Genomic DNA, 26,700 nt, shown 5'->3' on the forward strand with positions numbered 1-26,700 from the left:
AAAGGAAACTATAGACCTATTAGCCTGACATCAGTGGTTGGGAATGTATTGGAATTGATTGTTAGGGATGAGATCACGGAGTACCTGGAGGTACATGACAAGATAGGCCAAAACCAGCAGAGAGGTTACTAGCATGGATGGAGCATTGGCTGATTGGCAAAAAACAGAGAGTGGGAATAAACGGATTCTATTTTGGCAGACTGCCGGCTAGCAGTGGAGTTCCACAGGGATTGATGCTGGGACTGCTGCTTTTATGAGGTATGTCAATGATTTAGACCATGGGATTAATGGATTTGTGGCTAAAATTGCTAATGCTACGAAGATAGGTGGAGGAGCATGTAGTGTTCAGGAAACAAAGAGACTGCAGAGAGACTTAGATAGTTTAAGGGAATGGGCAAAGAAGTGACAAATGAAATACAATTTTGAAAAGTACATGGTCATAGACTTTGGTAGAAGAAATAAATGGGCAGTCTATTATTTAGATGGGGAGAGAATTCAAAATGCAGAGATGCGAAGTGACTTGGGAGTCCTTGGGCAGGATACCCTAAAGGTTAACCTCCAGGTTGAGTCGGTGGTGAAGAAGGCAAATGCAATATTGGCATTTATTTCTAGAAGTATAGAGAATAAGAGCAGGGATTTGATGTTGAGGCTCTATGAGGCACCCGTGAGACCGCACTTGGAGTACTGTGTGCAGTTTTGGGCTCCTTATTTTAGAAAGGATATACTGACTTTGGAGAGGGTTCAGAGAAGATTCATGAGAATGATTCCAGAAATGAAAGGGTTACCATATGAAGAACGTCTGGCAGTTCTTGGGCTGCATTCCCTGGAGTTCAGGAGAATGAGGGGGATCTCATAGAAACAGTCTGAATGTTAAAAGGCCTGATCAGATTAGATATGGCAAAGTTATTTCCCATGGTACGGGAGACTAGGACAAGAGAGCATGACTTCAGGATTGAAGGACGTCCACTTAGAACAGAGATGCAGAGAAATTACTTTAGTCAGAGGATGGTAAATCTGTGGAATTTGTTGCCATGAGCGGCTGTGGAGGTCAAGTCATTGAATACATCTAAAGAAGAGATAGATAGATTCTTGATTAGCCAGGGCATCAAAGGATATTGTGAGAAGTCAGAGGAGTGGGAATGACTGGAAGAATTGGATCAGTCCATGATTGAATAGTGAAGCAGACTCAATGGGCTGAATGGCCTACTTCTGCTCCTATATCTTAGGGTCTTATTTCTAGTGTCTCCATTTTAACTCCTGAGGTAGGTTGGTTTCCAACTTGTGTTAACTCTAACAACACAGTATGGAGGACCTCAGTGGGTCAGGTGGCATCTGTGCAAAGACATAAATATACATTGCTTCAGATTTCAGCAGCTGCATTTTCTAGTGTCTCAAAGTGTTAAATATAACCTATCAGTCTTTGAATTGCCACTACCTAGGTCCTTTCCTCAAAAGGGAGAGTTTGTTAACGTCACAAACATTTCAAGTAAAGTCCATTAACTATGACATAAATTTAGAAATGGCTTTCTCCAGTTCTGAAATTCACATAAAACCAAGGCTTATTAGGTTTCATTCTCTGTATATGAGTGTTCAAGTGAAATCTCAATTTGCGTTAAATGTAGAAAACATGTAATCATATAGTCACAAAAAAAATGTCAAGGTTTGGCACAAATTATATGTTCGGTAAGCAATGTATAATTACAGTCTCTTTATAAGTAGATTTGATAGACAAGGCTATTATTTCACTGCCAGTTTGTAATTCTTGAACATGCAGATAGTTTATGTGGTAAAAATACATGCATTCCATTGAATATACAAGTCCTGCCGTGTTGTAATACATTTGCAGTGATATTGTCCTATGAATATGTGTTTCTCTCTCTTCCAAAAGACAGATCTACATTTGTATGTTTTAACCATCTGAGTCTGCCTTATTCTTGAATCTAACTTTTTATGTGTAATATTCAAAGCAATTTCCTAACAGTGGGTTGCTATTGAGTTCTGTATACCTGTATATACATGTTGCTACACAGGAAATAACTGTGGACTTCAGGACAAGTGTGGAGGAACCCACACCAGTCCTCATTGAGGGATCAGGGTGAGCAGTTTCAGGTTCCTGAGTTAACATCTCTGCTGATCTATCAACATATTGTTGCAATTACAAAGGAGTTATATTTCATCAGTATTGAAAGGAGATTTGGTATGTTAGGAAAGATTGACACAAATTTCTACGTATGCACCATGGAGAGGATCCTAATTGGTTTCATCACCATCCAGCATGGAGGGACCAATGCACAAAATTGGAAAAAAAGTTGCAGTGTTGAGAACGTAACCAGCTCCACCATTGGCATTAGCCTTCCCAGCATTGATGACAGCTTCAAAAGGTGATGCCTCAAAAAGGTGATATCCACCGTTAAGAACACCCATCACCTAAGACATGCTCTCTTCTTATTAATACCATCAAAAAGGAGGAACAGAAGCCTAAAGATACACACTCAACATTTTAGGAACAGCTTCTTCCCCTCCACCATCAGATTTCTGAATGAACAATGAACCCATGAACACTACCTTATTCTTTTGGCTATCTTTCTGCACTACTTATTTAATTTATTTTTTATATATTTCTCATTGTAATTTATTGATTTTTTTATGCATTGCACTGTTCTACTGCTGCAAAACAAGGGACACTACGGTAGAGTAATGGTTAATGGAACACTATTACAGCTCAGGGTGTGGGAGTTCAGAATTCAAACCTGGTGTCCTCTGAAAGAAGTTTGTACATCCTCCCCTGGAGTGTGTGGGTTTCCTCTGGGTGCTCCAGCTTCCTCCCACATTCCAAAGATGTACTGCACTAATTATAGGTTAATCAGTCCATGCAAATCAAGGCTAAGTAAATAACAGCTCAAAAGGCCAAAAAGGTTTATTTCACACTGTATCTCTATCTAATTAAATGAATAAGCATGCCAGTCATATTAAACCTGATTCAGATCCAGTAAAGTACAACATGAATTACATTTAAATCACCTCACATGCAAACAAGCAAAATGAAGGAGAGATGAGAAGAACTTTCTTTCTTAAAAAGATGTTATAATCTGGAAAAGGCTGTGAGAGAGAATGTAAAATTTAATCAGCAAAGGGAAGTTAGAGTACAAGATAAAGTTAAGCCAGTATTTTAATGAGATGGTTGGCAAAGTGACATAGCCAATAGAATCATTCCCTCAAACTGCAGCTCCAGCGAACCAGGTTTGAACTAATTTATTTACGTGGAATTTACATGTTCTTCTTGTGACTTTATGAGCTTTCTTCAGAAGCGCTGACTTTATCCTACATCCCAAAGACCTGAAAACTTTTCCCTAGTGTAGATGTTAAATGACTGATTGAAACTGTGGGGATTGGATGGGATGTTGAAGAGAATAAAATGGGATAAACACAGGTTTAGCATGAATGGTCAGCAGGGAAAATTTACCATGTTGTGCCTATGAGATGATAAGAATTTCTATCAATATCTGAAAACAAAGAAGGTTTAACATAAGACACAAACAATTCTCCAGATGCTGGAAATTGTGAGCAACACACACAAAATGATAGAGGAACTAACAGATCAGTTAGCAGCTGTACAGGGAAGTAAACAGTTGATGCTTTGAGCCAAGACCCTTCATTTAGGACTGGAAAGGAAGGGATGTAAGAACCAGAATAAGAGGGTAGGGATGGATGAGGAGTACAAGCTAGCAGATGATAGGTGAGTCCAAGTAAGGGGGTGGGGGTGGTAGGTGGATAGCAGAGCAGGGATGATATTTCATTTTGGTGGTCTCCAATGTGATGGCATGAGCATTGATTTTTCTAACCTCTGGTAACTACTCCCCTCTGTTTCCCCCTCTTTGTTTCTGTTTCTCCCTATTCTAATGGACCTGTTCTCCCCGATTATTTTCATATTATCTGCAAACTTATACCTTATTAATCATACCTCCTATATGCATATTGGACTGTTAATGTATACAGTATGACTAATAATAATGGTCTCAGTGCAACTTCCTAAGATAATTGCAGTGGTCACAGACTTAAAGCTACAAAAATAACCCTCAATCAACACCATCTGACCTTCTAAACCAAACTAACTTTGGAGCCAATTTACCAGCTGCAGGAGCCTGAAGATCATACTCAATGTCTCAGGAACAATTTTTTCAGCTCTGATATCAGATTTTTAAATGGTTCATAAATCCATGATCTGTATCTCACTATTCCTCTTTTGCACTATTTCTTTATTTTAGTTTTTATTTTAACTGATAGTCTTACAATGTACTACATAAAAGCAACAAATTTCATGATAACACATACAAATGCTGGAGGAACTCAGCAGACCAGGCAGCATCTATGGAAAAAAAAGTCCATGGACTCTGAAGCTTAGAGTCTTCTGTTTGGTACCTTGTCATAGCCTTGCAGAAAGAATTCTTTTTAAACAACATTAACTGCACAAGCCTCATCAACACATTTAATGATTTCTTTGGAATATTCAATCAAATTGCTCAGAGCCGTATTGACTATAATCTCAACCTCTACAAATGCAGATTAATCCTATCACTCAGATTTCTTTCTGGTAATTTTTTTACCACTGACATTAGTTGGCTAATCCATGTGACATCAAGAGTATGTTGTCATATGTTAATCATCGCACTCAGTTCATCTGCTTTACTCATCAGACTCCTTGCGCTAAAATAAGTTCAAAGTTCGAAGTAAATTTTATAATTTAAGTACATGTATGTCTCCATATACAACCCTGAGGTTCAATTTTCTGCAGGCTTATTCAGCAAATCCATAGAATAGTAACCATAACAGATCTGTGAAATATCAACTGGAATGCAGAAGAGAACAAACTGTGAAATGCAACTATAAATAATAATGAGAACATAAGATAATGAGATAAAGAGTCCTTAGAGTGAGATCATTGGTTGTGGGAACATCTCAATGGATCGGTGATCTAACCTTGTACTCTTCCCACGTGCCTGGGAATTTAGGCTTCCTGCTATATTCCGCAAGTTGTACTTTACCCCATAACTAGATGGACTTAATTTTCCTTTTGAGAGTTCCTTACTCACACTATACTCTTATTCTGTGTACCATTCACCTGCCACATTAGGAAACTCCCTTGAAAAGGAAACACAGATAAACTGGATGCTTCAGATATGACACCCCTCATCAAAACTGAGAAGGAGAAACAAGTCAGAAGAGGTGTTAGAGAAGATTGGGGAAGGTTGGTGGAACAAAAGGAATTTCTTTGATCAGGTAAAATAATGTGCTGTTAAGATAAAATTAAGCTTCTGTGCAATGTGTTACCATTGTTGTACAGTTTTGCGATGTTGTATAGTCTGTGCACTGTTGTATTGTCTACGTAATGTTTTACAGCCTGACTATGCAGAAAAACAAGGACAGGAGGGAGAAATGGTGGGTGCTTATACAAACAGGAAGAATGACACTGAGGAATTTAATACTGACTCCTCAAACTTGTATGGTTTTCATTGCAACCCTGCAGGAAGCTATAAACAGAATGAGAGGAGGATGGTGAATTAAAGTGGTAGGCCACCAAATCTCATTGTCTCTCCCTCCCTTTTGTAAAATAGAGATCAGGTATAACCAATCCATTGGGTTCCTTGAAGTAGTATTTTCTTTTTTTCTCCTTACATCATTGAAAGAGACTAGTTCCACATCAAGTCTATACCAGTACTCAGGGCATTATCATTATTCATACTCTCATATATTTCTCTGTAATCTGTTTTTCCATCACATCAGCTCCCCTGACTGTCCTGCCATCCACCTACACTAGGAGTAATTTACAGTAGCAAATCAACCTTTCACTATAAGATGATACATCAAATATTATCATAAAAAATTAAAAGCTGTGGTGACTGGAGTGGAAGGAATAAAACTGATGAAGAAATGGAGGACTGGCTAATGAGTAACACAGACCGACACACCAGTTGAAGGGTCTCGGCCCAAAACTGCAACTGTACTTTTTTCCATAGGTGCTGCCTGGTCTGCTGAGTTCCTCCAGCATTTTGTGTGTTGTTTGGAATTCCAGCATCTGCAGATTTTCCCTTGCTTCTGACATACATCTTTTCACAATTTGGCCAGATGCAACAAGAGGTATGCCACATGGATTTGCCATGAAGCCTCAACTTGAATAAAGGCAAAGAACAAAATGCTGGAGGAACTCAGAAACTCAGGAAGCATCTGTGCAAGGAAATAGAAAATTTATGTTTCGGGTCGAAACCCTTCATTTGGAGAAAGTCACCAAACCTAGGATTGCTATGTTTGCTAATACACAAGGAGAGATAAGAACATAGAGTAAGTTGTAAAGAGGACATTAAGGACATCAGGCAAAGATAGGATAATTGTGTGGGAAAAATATGACAGTGAGGGTAAGAGTGTGGAATGAATTGTCAGTGCAAGTTATGCATGTGATGACTATCAATAACTCTCAGAGACGGGAGGCAAACAATAGGCTTTTTGCAAAAGTGGCCACAACATCTTGGAGACTGAGGGGGGAGCAGTGCCTCCAATTGCCTTTATACAGGTGTCTGTGGGAGGAGCCACAGGAACAGTCAGCAGAGGGGCATGTCCAGACAGGTATACACATAGTTTACCACAGCATGTGAGCTCGATTTCAACGTTTAAGAGAAGTTTGGATAGATACATGGATAGTTGGGAAATGGAGGACTATGCACCCGGAACAGGCTGATGGATGTAGCTGTTTAAATGGTTCAGCACAGACAAGATGGGCCTAAGGGTCTGTGCTGTACTTTTCTCTCACAATATGTTAAATTGCTTGTATTGGGAGAAAATGTGAAAATGCTTGCTTTGTCAGGAAATGTTTAAATGGAGCATAATATAAATGGTGTGAGATTGCAGAGGCACAGAGGGATCTGGGTGTTCCAACACATGATCAATTTCTTCATTAATCTGTGTCTTTGTGATCCAGATATCCTTAGTTCTTTATCAAACAATGTTTACATTTCTTTGTAGAAACAATACCCATTCGGTTTTACATGAATTCTTTCTTCTATTTGATCCTCAAATGTTCTTCACTATCTATTATCTCTACTTTGTTTTTTACATCTCTTCCATGCACTGGTTTTCTTTGCAGACTCTGTTTTTGATCCCCTCTGCTTCACAGCCAAGAAGTCCAGAATCTACTCAATTCCCCCTTTGTTATGTCTCTATGCATAGTTCTGTATCTTCTCAGATATGTATCCTGTTCTTTAATTATTGTTTATATCTCATTCTTTCAAACACGCAGTTGTTTTCTCTTTCAGTAGATAATCATGGAGTGAGCCATCTGGATATGTATCTTTGTATTTAAGCCAGTCTCAGCAGGATAAAGTCATTATAAGATCAATATGAAATTCCAAGTTGAAATTATGACTTTAGAGAAGCTTAATTTGATATATTTTCTGAACTATTTACAATATTTTGGATACAGATCATACCAAATCGCACTTCTGGCTCATGGTCAATTTCTAGTCAGTTTCAGTGCAGATCAACTTTTTGCTGACACACCAAAATGTATTTCCCTCTCAAATAATAATTGCCAAAGAAAGCTGTGATTCTGTTGCCAGCTCTGAGACTATCTAACAGAATTTTTGAGCCTGAAAATTCGCACTCAACAATTTAGAAATTGTTTTTCCCCTCTCCCATCAGATTTCTGAATTGTCCATGATTCAATACCTCCATTTATGTTGTCTGACCTGTTTCCCCCCCAGGGACACTGAGTTCCTCCAGCACTTTGTCTGTTGCTACCTCAGTATACCTTTATTTTCAGTATTTATTTTTAGTAATTATAGTAATCTTTTGTTTTTATCCAACAAGACAACAAATTTCATGTGATGTAGTTCAATGATAATAAATCTGAATTTGATGTTGATTCTGCTTCCAAAATACACAAATGAACCGCATGAAATGGATATCATGTCTCAAACTGATGATTTCTAGGCAGCTATCATATTTCTTACTTTAGAAAGGAATTGATAGAATTGGCAGAAGTTAGTTGACATTTACAACAGAAGCTGCACCATTTTAATCTGTCCCAGAAATAATAAAAATAATTTTAGGAAAGCAGTCTTAGAATAGTCTATTGGAATTTTTTGAAGGTTTAGGTCACTGATGTCATCATACTAACATATCTAGAGACGAAAATGGTTCAGAAATTATGCAAAAATCATACTGACGTTTGGAGGGAATCCTCTTCAAGAACTGACCTATGGCTCAACTTCTGAAAATCAGTGAAGGATTGGGTTTATATGTAATGTCCTGGAGTCACATCTTCTGGAAAACTTGAAAAATTCTTTTCAAGATATTAAAGTAGATGGAAAATGGCTATTTTTGAACACTATATAGAGATAAATTATCCCATGCAAAAAATAAATACTATGGTAACTTTGAAGCATTTTGTTGCATCCTTTCATTGGAATTCTCCGGGTAAATATGTGTAGAGGACTGAAGTGTTTAACAATTAAAGTCCTGGACCAGTAATTCTCAAACTGTCAGCTCTCCAGCTATTACATGAGTGAGGCGATGGACTAACCCAAGTGCAGAACACGAGCGCAGGGGCAGAGTCAGGAGGCATTCTTGATATAGCAAGCGTGGAATCAGTATCCAGTAGCAATGCTAAACTTAGAACTGGCAGTCCTAAGAACCATGAAACAAGGTAAATCATGCCGGATTCAACCAACGAACTGGCAGCTCCTTGTTGTGATTTCAGGGTCTTTATCCTGCATTTGCTGATGGAAAGTAGGTGTGTGTAATTAGTGGAACCTGGGAATGATTGGAAACTAAATGAGGGGATTGAGGCCCAATTCCTGAGGTAAATAGCAAAGTGGGGGATTGCCAGAAGGGACCATGACACCAGCATACTGTAGCTGTTTGCAAATTTACAGCATACATTAAAATTGGTACCTGCAGTGTGATTTCAAAACCCAACTGATCTGGTAATGTCTATTGGCATGGAAACTAGCTTCCCTCATTATGTATGGGGATAGGAGTTCTATGCCAGGGATGAGTTTTGGTTGCTCTTTATTTGTCTTCTAAAGCACTAAGTTGTATGAAACTTGTACACACCCATTATACACAGATGGTGGAAGATATACAGAATCAGCTACCGGAGATAGTGATTGAGGCAGATACATTGAAGAATTATATGGTCAGGTATATGGATAACAAGAGTTTAGATGGATATGAGGCATGTGCTAGGAAATGAGATAAGGTCGAATATATATTTTGATTGGCATGGATATATTGATTGGCCTTTTCCCATCATGTAGAATTCTATGCCAATTTGATATATAATTTTACTAACATTGTCAATTTAAACCATTTGTAATGAATGTGCCAGTCACTTTCTTACTGGCACACAGTACTGACTATTGACTGGTAGATACTATATTTTGCTTTGTCTATCAGCACTTTTCCAAAATGCCAAGCTACAAAGTGACAATTGACATTGGCCAAGATGCTGCAGAATGAAAGAAACCATTGAAGAAAGAACAAGTAAATAACAAAAAATAATAATTAGGAGTAGTGCAAGCTTGATTGAAGTCCAAATTTTGATGCATTTTCTGTTATCCACTGCTAAAATAATGCACTATAAATATGATTAACTTTTATTTGTATTTATGATATGAGCACCATTCACAGGATGGGGATTTGTTGTCCATTGACAATTGCCTTTGAGAAGGAGTTAGTGGGAATGGGCACAGTACTTCTGGCAAAGGATCTTTCACATTGCGGTTGGGAGGTAGTTCTAGGATTTATATTCTATGACAACGAAGGACCTGGAATATATTTCCAAGTCGGGATGGTGGTTGACCATATGTTCACCTAGTTCTTTGTGGTAGGACAGAATGTATATTTGGCTGGCAGTGATGCACTGATATGGGTAAGTAATTGTAATGCATTTTGCAGCTGGTACACACTGCCATCATTGTGCATGGGGGATGGAGGGCGTGGAAGTTTCAGATCGTAGGTGATGCGGTAATCAAGTGGACTGCTTTGTGATGGTATTGAGAGATTATCTGTGCGTGTTATAGAGTCATGGAAACTCAGCAAGGCACAAAACAAGTCCATCAGGTCAATAGGCTAATGGTGTCTATCAAGTACTTACCTATGGTTGGTTGTCTGAAGTATCTGACAATGACAGAGGAACTGTGTGGAACAGTTTTAAAAGCAGAAAAGCCTTTGCATTGTGGCAGTTCCACTCTTTCGATCTGAGAAGTCCAGTTCTGGTAATATGAGCAGACATCACAACTGGGGTCTTCCTTGGTTGCAGTGGATGTCCATGACTTATTCTGTGTCTTATCTTGCCCTTGAAGTGTTGCAAAGCTGCTTCCTGACCATTGGATCTTGCTGTTGATCTCATCTACCAGTCCACCAGAGCTGCCTTCACATACTAGGATAGGCATGTCGCTATCTCACAGGGGTATGAGGCCTGCCAACTGACCTCACCTGGTTAGACCCACCTGTTGAAGCAATGCACTGGCTGCTGGCATTTGCAACCAGCTAAACGGAGCCACAGGTAAGAGCTGAGTATCAGGTGTCGGCCAAAGGTGAGTGAATTGCCCAGAAGGACATGACAAGTCCCTTCACCAGAGGTGATATATACCTATACTAATCACATTTACCACCACTTAGTCCAAGGCTTTCTTGCTCATAATTCAGATCATCTAGATCCAACTTAAATGTTGTGAGAGTAACTGCCTCAGCCACCTGCTTAGGCAAATTCCAACCACGGGTGGAAAAGTTCCTCCACATTTCCTCCCCAAAACTTTTATCACTGACTCGTTATCCTTATTTTACTTATTTAGAGATCCTTAGCCAATACCCTCCCGTTTTAGGCAATGCAAATATGGAGTAAGGATTCCTATTCACCCCATCTAAACTCATGCTATCTGTGATGTAAAATTAAAAAAGTTCCACTCATTAATCATTGATGTCTTTTCAGTCATAAGTATTAAAAATGAATTTTCCTCAGCATTGGTTAGAAAATGCCAAGGAGAGGGTTAAAAGGTCTGCAGATTGTTGAGGAAGGGGAAAGCTGAAAAAAAGTAAGGTGCTTTCAGCATTGCAATTTGCAATGCACTGTTTGGTCTGTTCCCCTTAGATTTCATTGAAAAGTGCTGAATTGTGTCCTTGGCATGATATGGCAAATGGTTCAAACAGTTTCAACACTCCATCTCCAATGAAAGCATTCTCAAGGAAGTATTAGCCTGGCTGCTTTATAAACTCGGCTTGACTTCATTGTTCCCTGGTTCAAATAGCAAAGTCTTTTACATAAACAAGGTGGCATGCAGTGGGCCTTGACACCTGTCTTCACAAACAGAGCCGGATATCACATTTCATTGTGGCGAAACAAGTTGTTTTGTGCTCAATATGCTTGCTGAATTATCTCTTCTATATGAGTGGAAAATACAGAGACAGCAGAAAAAAAACTATTTTAAGGATAAACAAGATGTATTGGAGGGTCTATAAAAAGCTAAGTCAATTAAATTCTTCATATTTATCAACAAAGCTGTCAGTTGCCCTGCATTTGCTGAAGTTCAAAGTAAATTTATTATCAAAGTGTAGCGGTGTGCTACACGCAGCGCTAAAATAACGACACGGAGTCAGTAAACTGCAATTAAAGATGATTTTATTCGAACTTCACAACCTTACTTTAAAGCCTCCCTCATCCCGCCCTCCCCGGGTGCGGATGCTCCAAGGGACATGTACTCACAACCCCCCGCAGGCTTTTTCCCTTTGTTGCGGACCTGGCCTTTGTGCCGGCGCGCTGGCTATTTGTGAGCCGGTTCGAGTGCGCTAGGAAGTGGGTCGCCACAAAAGTACATAAATGTCACCATGTAGAGCCCTGAGATTCATCTTCTTGCAGGTATACATAATAAATCCATAGAATAATAACCATCAGTGAAAAAGTGCACTAACTTGGGCGTTCAACCAGTGTGCAAAAGACAATAAGCTATGCAAATACAAAAATAACTAAATAAATAAATAGTATAGCAAACATGAGATGAAGAGTCCTAGAACTTGAGTCCATAGGTCGTGGGAACATTTCAAATGAAGTGCAGTTATACCTTTTGGTTCAAGAGCCTGATGGTTGAGGGGTAATAACTATTCCTGAAGCTGGTGGAGCGATTCCTGAGGCTCCTGTACCTCCTGTACTCCTGATGGCAGAAGCAAACATGTGCTGAGTGCTGGGGGTTCCTGATGATGGATGCTGCTTTCCTACAACAGTGTTTCGTGTAGATGTGCTCAATGTTCTGGGAGGGTTTTATCCTTGATGTACTGGGCCATATTTTCCACATTTGGTAGGATTTTCCATTCATGGGCATTGGTCTTTCTATTCCAGGCTGTGATGTAGCCAGTCTATATACTCTATATTACACATCTATAGAAGTTTGTCAAAGTTTGAAATGTTAGCATTTATAGATAAAAATATGAATCTCCAGGCTGGAGAGTGTGTGGTATATGAGTTGCCAAGTACAGTTTATAATGCAACCCGAGCCCAGAAGCCTGTTTAATGTTATCCCTAGATATGAATCACTGTAAAGAAGATATTGGATTAATCCACACTTGAAAAAGTAAGGATTGATCAAAGGTAATCTCTGTGATTTTATAAGTGGAAAATCTTACCTGAAAAATGTGAGTGAATAGTTTGAGGTGCAACTGAATGACTCAATGAGGGTGTATGGTTAATATGTACAATGACTTCAGTAAGGCACTTGACTAGGATCCACATGGGAAACAGGTCTAAAATGCAAGAGGTCAGTTAGAATCAGGTTTACTATCAGTGGCATGTCATGAAATTTTAAACAAAAGAAAATCTGCAGATGCTAGAAATCTGAGCAACACTCACAAAATGCTGGAGGAACTCAGCAGGCCAGGCAGCATCTGTGGAAAAAAGCACAGTTGACGTTTCAGGCTAAAACTCTTTGGAAGGACTGGAGAAAAAAAGCTGAGGTGTAGATTTGAAAGGGGGGAGGGGAGTTCTGGTCTTACCCCATCCTCCCACCACCCTACCAGGGATAGGGTTCCTCTTTTCCTCACCTACCATCCAAACAGCCTACACGTCCAGCATGTAATCCTCTGAAACTTCTGCCCTCTCCAACTGGATCCCACCACCAAACACATCTTTCCCTCCTCCCCCCCCCCCCCATGCACTCGACATTTGCCTTACTCGACCCCCTTGTCTATTCGTCCCTCCCCACTGATCTTCCTCCTAACACTTATCCTTGAAAGTGGAACAAGTGCTACACCTGCCCCTAAAATTCCTCCCTCACTACCATTCAGGCCACCAACTAGTCCTTCCAGGTGAGCCGACACTTCACCTATGAGTCTGTTGGGGCCATATACTGTGTTGGGTGCTCCCGGTGTGTCCTCCTGTAAATCGATGAGACCCAATATAGATTGGGAGACCACTTCACTGAGCATCTACACTCTATGCATCAGAAAAAGTTGGATCTCCCAGTGACCACCCATTTTAATTCCACTTCTCATTCCCATTGTGATATGTCCATCTATGGCCTCCTCCACTGTCACGATAAGGCCACACTTAGTTTGGAGGAACAACATCTTATATTCCATTTGGGTAGCCTCCAACCTGATGGCATAAACATCAATTCCTCAAACTTCCAGTAAAGCCTCCTCACATGTCTTCCTTGCCCACCTATTGCCACCCTCTGGTGCTCCTTCCCTCCCCCCCACCTCCACCTTTTATCTTTCTTCCATGGCCTTCTATCTGTTTCACCAATCATCTTCCTAGCTCTTTGCTTCGTTGCTGCCTCTCCAAGTTTCACCTGGTGTTTCTCTCTCCTCCCACTCTGCTTTTCAAATCTACTCCTCAGCTTTTTTTATTTCCTGTCCTTCTGAGGGGTTTCAGCCCAAAACGTTGACTGTGTTTTTTTTTTCCATTGATGCTGCCTGGCCTGCTGAGTTCCTCCAGCATTTGTGTATGTTATGAAATTTATTGCTTTTATGCAGTACATTGTAAGACCCAAATTACTATCAGTTAAAATAAAAACAAAAAATAAATAGATAGTGGAAAAGGGGAATAGTGAGATACAGGTCATGGGTTTATGAACAAATATAAAATTTGATATCAGAGCTGAAGAAATTGTTCCTAAGACATTGAGTATGATCTTCAGGTTCCGTGAAGGTAGCAATGAAAAGAGAGCATGTCCCGGATAAAGAAAGTTCTTAATCATTCTTGAGGCAACGTCCTTTGAAGATGTCCTCAAATTGTGACATTGATAATGATAAGGAAGTTTGATGTAGACGGCTGCGTCTACAAACCTCTACAAACACTTTTGATCTTGTGCATTGGAGCCTTCATACCAGGCAATGATGCAATCAATTAGAATGTACATCTGTAGAAATTTGGTAGAGTCTTTGGTGGCATGCCAAATCTCCTCAAACTCCTAATAACTCAAGGACACGGCCTGAAAGACTAGCACGCCTTCTGCGTGTCGGATTTTCGTGGCTCTGGAGACGGGCTGATTCAAGGCCGGTGCCCCTGACTGAGGCATCACGGAAGAACACGAAACCTCAGTTAGCTGCCGTGGGCTGTGTGTCCAGAGACCTGAGCTCGAAAAAACAGACTTTTAGCATCATAAATCATTGAGCGGTATGTTATGTCTTCCCTCTCGCTGTGAATTGGGGTCAACTCTTTTTCCCTTATTAGGGAGAGAGAGAGAGAGAGCCTGTGGTATGCCGAATTACTGGGAGAACAAGTATTCTTTAGGATACTGCAAGTCTGTGTCTTTATTGATGCTTTGCTGCATGCTTGAGTGCTCAGTAGGGGGGGGGGTTGCTAATGCTTTTTTGCTGTTGGAGGAGGGGGGTTTGTTGCTTTGCTGCTTCTTATGTGTGGGGGGGGAGCGGTGGGGGGCATTGGGGTTCTAATGTTTAGCTGTCAATCATTCTTTAGGGCAGTCTGTTTTCAGGGACGTTTGCGAAGTAAAAGCATTTCAGGATGTATATTGTATACATTTCTCTGATATTAAATGTGCCTATTGAAACCTAAAGCAATGGTATGTCTTCATCATGATTACACCTGAATATAAGGGGAAACAAAATCCTTGCAGACAGGTTTACTAGAGCAATTGAGAGGATTTATACTAATTTAGCAGGGGGATGGTACTCTGTAGTTAAGGGTCCGGATAAACGATCTGCGTGCATGAAAAAGAAACACAAATGGTAGTGTGCCTCCCAGGTGCCAGGGTCCGTGATGTTTCAGAACATGTCCACAATATCCTAAAAAGCAAAGGTGAGCAGCCAGATGTTGTGGTACGTACCAATGACATAGACAGAAAAATGGAGAAGAAATGGAGAAAAAAAGAATACTGGGAGTTAGGAAGGAAGCTGAGCATGACCTCATGGATAGTAATCTTGAGATTGATGTCTGTGCCATGTGACAGTGAGGATGGGAATAGAATGAGGTGGCAGATAAATGCTTTGCTGAAGAATTAGAGCAGGGGACAGGGATACAGACTTTTGGATCATTGGGACCTCTTCTGAGGAAGGTGTGACCAATACAGAAGGGATGGGCTACACCTTGAATCTGAGGGGGATTAATATCCTTGCGGGCCAGTTTGTTAGAGCTGTTGGGACTGGGAATAGAGGAAGAGCAACCAGGTTTACAGGCAGGTGACAGATGTAACGTGACTGCAAGGAAGGGTAAGTCAATGATTGGGTACAAATGCAGACAGAGCAAAAGAGTTAAATTGTACCACAGAGGCAAAATTCAAAAGGGTGAAAAATGCAGGACTGAAGGTGCTGAATTTAAATGTGTGTAGCAGTCAGATAATGTGGACAAACTCATGGCACAATTAAAGATTGGTCGGTATGACATTGTGGGCATCATTGAGTCGTGGCTGAAAGATGGCCATAGTTGCGATCTTAACATTTTGGTAAAGGAAACAATAGTACAGGCTATTACCTAATGGGGAGAAGGTTCAAACATCGGAGGTGCAGAGAGTCCTCATGCAAGACTTCCAGAAGGGTAATTTACAGGTTGAGCCTGTGATAAAGAATACAAATGCAATGTTGGCATTTATTTCAATCGGTAATAGAATATAAATGTAAAGAAATAATACTGAGGCTTTATAAAACACAAGTCAGGCTGCACCCGGAGTATTGTCAACAGTTTTGGGCCCCATACCTTGGAAAGGATGAGGTGTCAATGGAGAAAGTCCAGAGGAGGTTCACAAGGATAATTCTGGGAATGAAAGGGTTAACATATTAGGAGCATTTGGGAGCTTTGGGCCTGTACTCACTGGAATTTAGAAGAATGCGGGGGGGGGGTTCTCATTGAAACCTAGCGAATGTTGAAAGGATTAGATAGGGTGGATGTGGAGAGGATGTTTCCTATGATGGGGGCATCCAGAGCTAGAGGGCACACTCAGAATTGAGGGGCAGCCTTTTCTAACAAAGGCAAAGAGGATTTTTTTAGCCAGAGAGTAGTGAATCCGTGGAATGTTCTGCCACAGACCAGTGGAGGACAAGTCCATGGGTTATTTAAGGCGGAAGTTGATCATTTCCTGATCAGTCAGGGCATCAAAGAATATGATGAGAAGGCAGATGCATGGGGTTGAGAGGGATCTGGGATCAGCCATGATGAAATGGCGGAGTAGACTCAATGGGCTGAGTAACCTAATTCTGCTCCTCCATCTTATGGGAACTGGAGCAATAGGCTATGGGCGAGGCAGTTGGTAGACAACTAGATACAGTGTGTAGTGAGATTGTGAGGAAGAACAGATAGATGATAGGGAAACATTTCCGTCAGAATGAATTTAAGTGTAACAGGAAACTAAAATCAAAAAGGTGATAAAGACAGGACAGAATGTGTTATATTTGAGTGCATGCAGCATACAGAATAAGGTAGTTCATTCTTGTAGCACAGTTAGAGATTGGCAGATATGATGTCGTGAGCATCTCTGAGTCAAAGCAGAAAAAAGATCATAGTTGGAGGCTTAACATCCAAAGATAAACCTATCAAAAGGACAGTCAGATAGGCGGAGTAGGTGGTGTGGCTCTATTGGAAAAAAGTGAAATCAAGTAGGACATAGGACCAGAAGATGCAGAATCCTTGTGGATAGAGGCAAGAAACTTGCAATGATAAAAAAGATACTGATGGGAATTATATCCAAGCCTCCGAATATTAGTCAGGATGTGGGGTACAAATTACAATGGGAGATAAAAAAGGCATGTAAAAAGGACAATGTTGCAATAATCATGGGGGTTTCAATATGCAAGTAGATTGGGAAAATCAGGCTGGTGCTGGATCCCAAGAGAGGGAAAATGTAGAATGCTCATGAGATGGCTTTTTAGAAAAGCTTGTGATTGACCCGACTAGGGGAAAGGGCAACTCTGGATTGTGTGTTATGTAATGACCCAGATTTGATTAGGGAGCTTAGGAACCCTTAGGAGGTGGTGATCATAATATGATAGAATTCAACTTGATTTTGAGAAGGAAAAGCTAAAATTGTTTGTATCATTATTACAGTGGAGTAAAGGGAATTACAGGGGAATGAGAGAAGAGTTGATCGAAGTTGATTGAAAGGAGACACTAGAAGGAATGATGGCAGAAGAGCAATGGCTGTTGGTTCTAGGGGTAATTTGGAAGGCACAAGAAAAGCGTGCAAAAAATAAAGAAGTATTTTAAAGGGAGGATGAGGCAACTGTGGAAGACACGGGAAGTCTAAGACAATAGAAGAACAAAAATGAGGGCATATAATACAGCAAAAATTAATGGAAAGTTAGAATTGTGAAGCTTTTAAAAAAACAATAGAAGGCAATTAAAATGTTATAAAGTGAAAAAAAGATGCAATATGAAGGCAAGGTAGACAAAAATACAAAAGAGGATACCAAATGTTTTTTTTCAGATATGTACAGAGTAAAACAGAGCTGAGAGTAGATATTAGACCGCTGGAAAAATGATGCAGGAGATGTAGTACTAGAGGAATAAAGAAATAGTGGATGGACATAATAAGTGTATTGTGTCAGTCTTTACAGTAGCAAAATGCCAGAAATGTGAGTGTGTCAGTGAGCATAATTGTGTGTCATTGCTATTACTAAGGAGAAGGTGCTTGGGAAGCTGAAAAGTCTGAAGGTATGTAAGTTACCAGAACAGATAGACTACACCCCAGGGTACTACAAGAGGTAGCTAATGAGATTGTAGAAGCATTAGTAATGATGTTTCAAGAATCACTAGATTCTGAAATATTTCCTGAAGACTGGAAAATTGCAAATATTACTCCACACTTTAAGAAAGGACAGAGTCAGAAGAAACTGGATGGAAGGTTGTTGGAGTCTGTTATCAAGGATGCCGCTTCAGAGTACTTGGAGGCACATGATAAAATAGAAGAAAATCAGCATGGTTTTCTAAAGGGGAAATTTTGCCTAACCAATCTGTTGGAATTATTTGAGGAAATAACACACAAGGTTGACAAAGGTGTTAGTGGATGTTGCTTATTTGGATTTTTAGAAGGCCTTTGACTAGGTACTGTACATGAGCCTGCTTAACAAGGTAAGAGCCCACAGTATCACAGGGAAAGTTTCTAGCAAGGATAGAAGATAGGCTCACTGGCAGAATGCAAAGGGTGGGACTAAAGTTTGCCCTTTCAGGTTGGCTTCCGGTGATTAATGAGTGCCGCAGGGGTTACTGTGGGGACAGCTTCTTTTCGTATCATAAGTCAATAACATAGATGAAGGAATTGATGGCCTTCTGAACATCTTTGTGGATAATATGAATACAGGTCAAAGGTCAGTTAATTTTGGGGAAGCAGGGTGTTTGCAGAAGGACTTAGACAGATTGAATGCCAAGGTCCCATCTGGCAATTCTGTATTACCTATTTAATTGAGCCTTAATCCCTTTGTCTGACTTCCAATCATTTCCAATTCAGCAAATGACACACACCTGCTGTCCATCAGTAAATGCAGGATAAAAACCCCGGAATCACAACAAGGAACTGCCAGTTTGTTGATCAACCCTAGTGTGAGTAACCTTGTTTCATGGTTCTTTAGGACTGTCAGTTCTAAGTTCTGCACCATCTCCTGGATTCTCTATGTGAATCTTGTCTCTGTATCAAGACTCTCCTGGATACTGGCTCTCTGTTTGCAGTGGTGCTAATAACTAATGACTCTGCCTCAGTGCCTGTGTCCTGCACTTGGCTTTGTTCCCAGCCATGTCCTTGCAACATTGAAAGGTTAGGCAAAGAAGTGGCAGATGGAATATAATATAGGGAATTGCATGATCATGCACTTCGGCAGAAGGAATAAAGGCTTGGACTATTTTCTAAATGGGGAGAAAATTCTGAAATCAGAGGTGCAGAGGGACTTGGGAGTCCTTGTGCAGGATTCCCCGAAGGTTAACTTGAAGGTTGAGTTGATGGTAAGAAAGACAAATGCAATGTTAGCATTCATTTCAAGAGGACTAGAATACAAAAGCAAGGATGTAATGGTCAGGTTTTATTAGGCATTGATCAGACCACACTTGGAATATTGTGAGCAGTTTTGCACCCCTTAACTAAGAAAGGATATGCTGGCATTGCATAGTGTCCAGAGGAGGTTAACAAGAATCTCCCAGTAATGTAAGGTGAGTTAACATGTGAAGAGTGTTTGACAGCTATGGATCTGTAGGCACTGGAGTTTAGAAGAAAGAGAGAAGATTTCATTGAAACACTTTGAATATTGAAAGGCCAAGACAGAGTGGATGTAGAGCGGATGCTTCCTATAGTGAGGGAGTCTAGGACCAGAGGGCACAGTCTTAGAATCGAAGGATGTCTACTGAGAACAGAGATGAGGAAACATTTTTTTAGCTGGAAGGTGGTGAATCTGTGCTACAGATGGCGGCACAGGCCAAGTCATTGGGGATATTTAAGGCGGAAGTTGACAAGTTCTTGATTAATCAGGGTGTCAGAGGTTACAAGATGATGGCAGGAGAATGGGATTGAGAGGGATAATAAATCAGCCATGTTGAAATGGCCTAATTCTGTTGCTATATCTTAAGGTCTTACAATTACATCAATAAGTTACGTCCAGGATTGTTCCTCTGACATATTGACACCCAGAAACTTGAAGCTGTTCACGTCTTCATTTGCTGACCACTACGTGAGGAGTAGTTCGTGTTCTTCTGATTACCCTCTGAAAGTCCTTGGTCTTGGTCATGTTGAGTGCAAGGTTGTTGTTGCCACAGTACTCAAGTTGATGTATCTCACTCCTATATGCCTCCTCATCACCATCTGAAGTTCTGCCAACAACAGTGATGTCATCAAGTTTATAGACACTGTTTGAACTTTGCCAATTTGCATAGTCATGAGTGTAGAGAGAGTAGAGCAGTGGGCTAAGCACACATCCTTAAGATGCACCTAAGTTGATTGACAGTAAGGTGGTGATATTAATCCAAACTCACTGTGCTCTCCTGATGAGGATGTCAAGGATCCACTTGCAGAGGCCCACTGTTCAAAGCTTGCTGATTAGTACTGAGGGGATGATGGTGTTGAATACCAATCTGTATCAATAAACAGCAGCCTGATGAAGGATTTGTCTTGGTGGTCCAAGTCTACATGGAGAGCCAGTGAAATTGGCAAATTGGATTCAAAATTGCTTTGGTGATTGGAAACAAAAAATTATAGTGGATGGGTTCCTTTTGTCATTAGAATTTTCTGACCAGTGGTGTTGCTAATAATGTGAGAAATTTTATACTTCCCGATTACATTGGAGACTTGGTAAAACAGCAAATGAAATTTAATCATTAAAAATGTCAAGTGATGCTTTGTGACAGAGCAGATCAGGCTAAGACATACACAGAAAATGGTAGAACTCTAAAGAACAATTGAGGAACAATAAGACCTTGGTGTATAAATCTAAGGATTGCACAATGAAGCAGCACTGTCTGATAAGGTAGTGAAGAAAGCAAAGAGGATACATGCCATTCCAAGGCATGGAATGTAAGAGCCTGGTTAGTTCTGTACAACTTGTTAGATCACGGGTCTGGAGTATTGTGCACAGTTCTGAACACCATACTACAGGAAGGATATATTGACGCCGAAAAAAGGTGCAGAGGAGATACTCCCGGATGTGGCTTAGCATGGAACATACCAGTTATGAGGAGAGACAGGATAGGCTAGATTTAATTTCCTTAGAATGGACTTCGATTGAAGCATAGAAAATAATGAAAGGCAGAGAAGGACAGATAGTATGAAACCTATCCCCCAAAGCAAAGTTGTATAAAACCAAATGATATGGGGTTAAGGAGAGGAAAAGTAGGTTTACAATAGATCTGTCCGAAGCTAAACTATTTTAGTTCTAAACAAGAAATAGTTAAATTCCATGGTTAACTAGGTTATATCTAACTCAGTGGGGGAGCAATTTAGTGCCAACAAACACAATGGAAACAACTTTGCTTATCAAGCTGAGCACAGTACTGTGCTCATCCAACTGCTTCAGAGCAAAGAGAAGGCTGATTTTCCTCTGCCATTTGAAAATTAGCCCTTTACTCCAATTGAACAGTACTGCACACAAACTTCTTTGGATTTCCTGGCTGCTGTAATTGAAAGTAGCTCTGCTAGGTAAATTTCAACTGAATACATTTAAGGCCCACTACTCTTAAAATGTCCCTGTTGTGCTGAGTGCAGCTCAGGACAAATACTTCAGAGAAACATTTGCTCCTATGAATTATAGCTTGAGACAAAAAATCAGGACTTCTTATTTTTTGTGGGGATTAAGAGAATTAGACTAGTTCTGGTGAAGGGGGGTGGGGATGTTGATGATCAAGGAGGTACTAGGTGGGGATAGGATTAGAGATGGAAATGCTGTTATGGCTGTTATGCAATGTTTAAAAATAATGGGAATAGTACATAGGCCAGTCAAACTATGCACAAATAGCTCTTGATAAAGACCCCATTGTGGGAAATTTAAGGAAGTGTATGAAAAAATCATAATTGCCTTTACATTTTCCATTAAGTACTCATTTTGACATGGAAGTCATGGAGGCCTAATGTCATAGAGAAATAAACCCTTCAGCCCACTGATATCTTTGATGCTTGTATCATGTGGGCATTGAATAAATAGGGAGCTGTCTACAAAGGATTTTGCAGCAATGATGCTCGTCACTGGTCCAATTTTATTTATTAAAATTATTTTTTGAAGAGAACCTTTCACATTTCATCTTTCTCCTTTGAAATTGATGTTATGTTTTCTGGAAACCTCAATCTCATCTTCCTCCATTAAATTTATAGACCTTCAACTCATACTACTGAAAGTACAGTACTATGCAATTACCCTAGGCACTCTAGATTTTTTATGTTTTCAGATAGTTTGGCCTCCACAGAGACTTGATCTCAATATGATTGAGCCGATCAAAAATTACCTGGAGAGACAGAAGCAAGTGAGGCAGCCAAAGTCTGCAGAAGAACTGTGGCAAGTTCTCCAAGATGCTTGAAACAATCGGCCAGCTGATCTTCTACTGCACATCAGTGTACCAAAGTGAATTGATGCAGTTTTAAAGGCAAAGTGTGGGCACACCAAGTATTGATTTGATTTTGCTGTTCACTGCTTTTGGTAGTTTTTGATATTTAGAAGCTTTTAGAAGTAGTTTAGATATTTAGAAGCTTTTCATTTCATTATTTTGACAGCATCTTTGCATTACAGAATTTATTTACATGATCCTTAGACCTTTGCACGGTACTGTAACAGGTTGCTCCATAGTGTGGTATGGAAATTCAAATGTGCAGAATGTAAGAAACAACAGAAAGTAATGGACTTAATCCAATACGTCATGGGCAAATCACATCCCACCATTGGTAGTATATACATGAGGTGCTGCCTCAAGAAGGAAACATCTGCAAACAAAATGCCATACCAACTTTGCCATGCTGTTTTTTCACTAGTACCATCGGGAAGGAGGTACAGAAGCCTGAAATCCCACACCTCTAGTTTCCAGAACAATTACTTCCCTTGAATCATTTGGTTCTTGAACCAACTGGCACAACACTCATTATTACCTCAGTATAGCAACGCTGTGACCACTTTGACCACACTGTACTAAAATAGATATTTTTTCTTACAATTGTCATCTTCTTTGAAAAAATTGTGTATAATTTTTGTTAATTTTGTTTTCTGTGTCTTTAATGCTATGCACCTGTGGTGATACTGTAAATAAGATTTTTATTGCACTTATGTATCCATGTACTTGTGCATATGAAAATAAACTCAACTTTGACATTGAGACCCCAGGCTCAGATGTGCATATTTGGTTATTGTTAGAGAAACAGGTTCAGTAGCCTCTTTATACTGAGATAAACAAGATAATACTCAGCTTATTCCAATATTTATTTTGACTGCTAAAGAAATGAATTTGAAGATCAAGATCTTACATCTGCTGCAAATAGTATGGTCTGTGGAATTGATTCCACAATGTCCTCCAAGATTCAGAAGCAGGTATCTGCATATTGTAAGCATCTCAAAGTACTGAAGAAGTACCATCCCTGGAAACTGGTGCTATCTGGTGGTATATTGGCATTCACGCCGAATTTCGAGGCCAGTGGTCTCAGGTTTGAATCCAGCTGGCTCCTTGCATGCTTTCTATCTGTGCTGAGTTGAGCATCGAGCTAGCAACTCTTCCTTGTTAAAAAAACTGTTAAATTCTCAGGAAAAGGCAAAGATTGCCACCCAATACGCAACAAGGCGTGGAGAGGAACAACTTTTTCCATTAACTAGATAAGTGAACTGAACTCAATGTACTCTTTCAGGTCAAAGTCCCCTGTACTAACGCACAAATTATACCCAACCATTTCTGACAGTTTACATAAAAATAAGTGGGATACCTGGAAGAAACCCACACAGTCACAGGGAGAGTGTGCAAACTCCACACAGACAGCACCTGAGATCACGATTGAGGCGAGGTCTGTGACACTAGTAGGCGGCAGTTCTTCTAGCTGTGCCACAGTGACAGCTTAAAGCACCAAGGGAAGCAAATCTCTTTTTCAGCAGCATTCTGAAGCTCAGAACAGGTAGTGGGAAAGGCATATCTTCCAATCGACTTATTTGCCCTCTCTGTTAAACACTTCCTACCCCACCTGGTACAGGGTTTGCAATCCCACATTGACTTTGCCAGTCACTGCGGAACCCTCAGGACTGGAAAGAAAGCAAGTCACCCGCAAACCTGGGGTCTGCCTCTGAAGGAAGAGAGAAGACTTACTGATTCCTCTTCATTCACAGAGCACGAGCAGTTCAATGCAGCAAAGGGGTGGGTTCTTTCTAATAGCAGCCTGTAAGGACACCTTGTTACCTGTAACTCCCTGGAATTTATGAGCTTTCAACTGGGATCACACTTGGAATATGAGGCTGAATGAAAGGGAAGAGAGTGGGGAAGGAAGCATGAGGGGAGGAGAGAAGGGTGGGGTTTGATGAGTGGGTGGAGGTAAAATCAGGCTGAAAGGAGGTGAATAGCCTTACAAACGTAGAGTCTAAAATAACGAATTGGATCTTCTGCTGTGTTATCTTTCCTTGGGGCATTTTCTACTCTTCCACATCTACAATAGCCACACAGAGGCTTCTGCTCATCCCTAATTCTAGCACTCCATTTTAAATACATTCTCTCTTAAGTGACAGATTGGTAGTGTCAAAAGAAATATTTTTTCTTAAACAAACATATATTTATGTACTTCCAAAGTTGTTTCTGAATGTTCATCTCTTGATGTTTAGTGATGAGAGCAATGTTCAGTTTCAAAACAGGATTGCAATATGAAGTATTAGACATCGCTTTGCCTCCACAAAGCCTGCTCATCCTATTGAAATCCCACACCAGCTTGTCTTCAGCCTCAGTTTTGTGCCATCTGTTATTTTATGACATGGCTTATTCAGAGGAAAACAAGATGAAAGGTCCACCATCTGACAGCTGCTTAAATCATTCACACCACAATCTCTTTTTTTCGGACCATAATGTGAAAGCCCTTCCTCTTGATACGTTAACAACTTAATGTCTGTAGAAATGTAAAGAGAAGCCTTAGGTCAAATTAGTTCCCTGGATGTGTTGTTATTTCCAACAATTTCTGCTTTTATATCATATTTTTTTTTACCTGGAGTATTTAAGTTTTGTTCCACCCTTTTCCTATCTGTGCTGTCCTTTATTTCACAACTGGTAGCTCCCCCGCCTTACCGAACAGACAGTTAGGGTGCGTATACTTGACAAGGTTACTCTATTGATGAAGTTGAAGTATCCATTCTGGAACCAGCACATTGATGCAATCACAAGGCAGGTGACCAGTGGATCTACTTTATTAAGAGCTTGAGAGATTTACTATGTCACTAAATATCCACACAAGTTTCTATGGACATACTGTGGGGAGCATTCTGACCCAATGCACAAGTACACAAGTAGACAAGAGGCTGTAGAGGGTTGCAGACAGCCAGCTCCAACATGAGTATAATCCTATCGAGTTCTATGTTAAGGATTCATTTCTTATTTCTTCTTATTATCATTTATCATCATCATTAGTAATATTAATAATTTTTCTGAACTCAAGCTGATAAAACCTGAGGTATGGACATAGCCAAACACACTCGTTCCTCAATTGATAGGAACTTTCAGACTACTAATATTGTGGAATTCTGGAGATATACATAAATGCTGTAGGCATAATTGTTTAATGCTATTGTGTAGTGACTTTGGGATGATACCAGTTGTAGATATTACCATTGGGACAATGTATATACCCTGTTCATTATTATTATTATTGATTGTATTTGTACAAGTTGTTTTTTTCACATTGGTTATATTTCTATTTTTGCTGTATGCAGTTTTTCATTGTTTCTATTGTGTTTCTTTGTATTTATTGGACTGTCCACAAGAAAGTGAATCTTGGGTAGTATATGGTGATATAAAGTTAAAACAGGTGTCTATTGTCATGCTTGCAGTTGGCCTTGTGTACTTATTGTGATGTATGTTCACTTCCTGTGCCAGGGGGCCTCATATATTTCCAAGCTCAGCTTTCTAAACACAGCAGCTACCACTTCTCAAGATCAAAAGTTTTTTTGTAAACTTCCAATTAATATTGTTTAGCTTCTGGTTGTAAATGCGAGTCAATCTTCAGTTCTTAAAGTGTAAATGGAAATCAGTAATCAGCTTCAAGTTTAAAAATGCAGTTTCGCAATCAAGGTCTGTCAATAGAGCAGGTTGCTAGGTTACTGCACCTGGCTTATTGATTTTGGAGAGGTGCAGTAAAGGACAATAGGTTGTTTAATTTGGCTTGCAAGGAGTTGGCTGGATTCGAATCGGGAACCATGTGAGAGTACTCATGACTATTTATATCCGATAGAGCATGTAATGCATGGGCACAGCTAAAGCACAGCAGTTAGCACAATCAGTTTACAGCACTAGTGATCACTGATTGGAGTTTGATTCCTGCCATTATCTGTAAGAATTGTATAGGTTTTCCTGTAATCACCGGGTGCTCCTGTTTCCCGCCACATTACAAAGATATACGGTTAGGTTGTGTGAGTTGTGTATATTGGTTGTGCTATGTTGGTGCTGAAGAAAGCGTGGTGTCAATTGCGGACTGCCTCCCAAACATCCCTGGACTGTGTTGGTCATTGACACAGAACAATGTATTGCAAACACCAAGTGCACTGCAGATGCTGTGGTCAAATCAAGACGTACAAAAA

The 26,700-nt window shown here is 40.1% G+C and overlaps 1 long non-coding RNA gene across 11 annotated transcripts in view; it reads left to right on the forward strand.

Annotated features, from left to right (window-relative positions):
- Window positions 1–26,700, forward strand: part of LOC132396776 (uncharacterized) — a 124,925-nt gene that overhangs the window by 18,113 nt on the left and 80,112 nt on the right. For 8 of the 11 annotated variants that reach the window (XR_009513117.1, XR_009513118.1, XR_009513122.1 and 5 more), the window contains exon 2: window positions 5,132–5,277. The exons of 2 other annotated variants lie outside the window; for them this stretch is intronic. This is a non-coding gene — a long non-coding RNA (uncharacterized LOC132396776). Of the gene's footprint in view, window positions 1–3,069; window positions 3,241–5,131; window positions 5,278–26,700 lie in introns of those variants that run through there. One more of the 11 variants, XR_009513114.1, reaches the window with a different exon arrangement.

This window comes from Hypanus sabinus, chromosome 7, assembly GCF_030144855.1.
Source record: "Hypanus sabinus isolate sHypSab1 chromosome 7, sHypSab1.hap1, whole genome shotgun sequence".
Classification (NCBI taxonomy): Eukaryota; Metazoa; Chordata; class Chondrichthyes; order Myliobatiformes; family Dasyatidae; genus Hypanus; species Hypanus sabinus.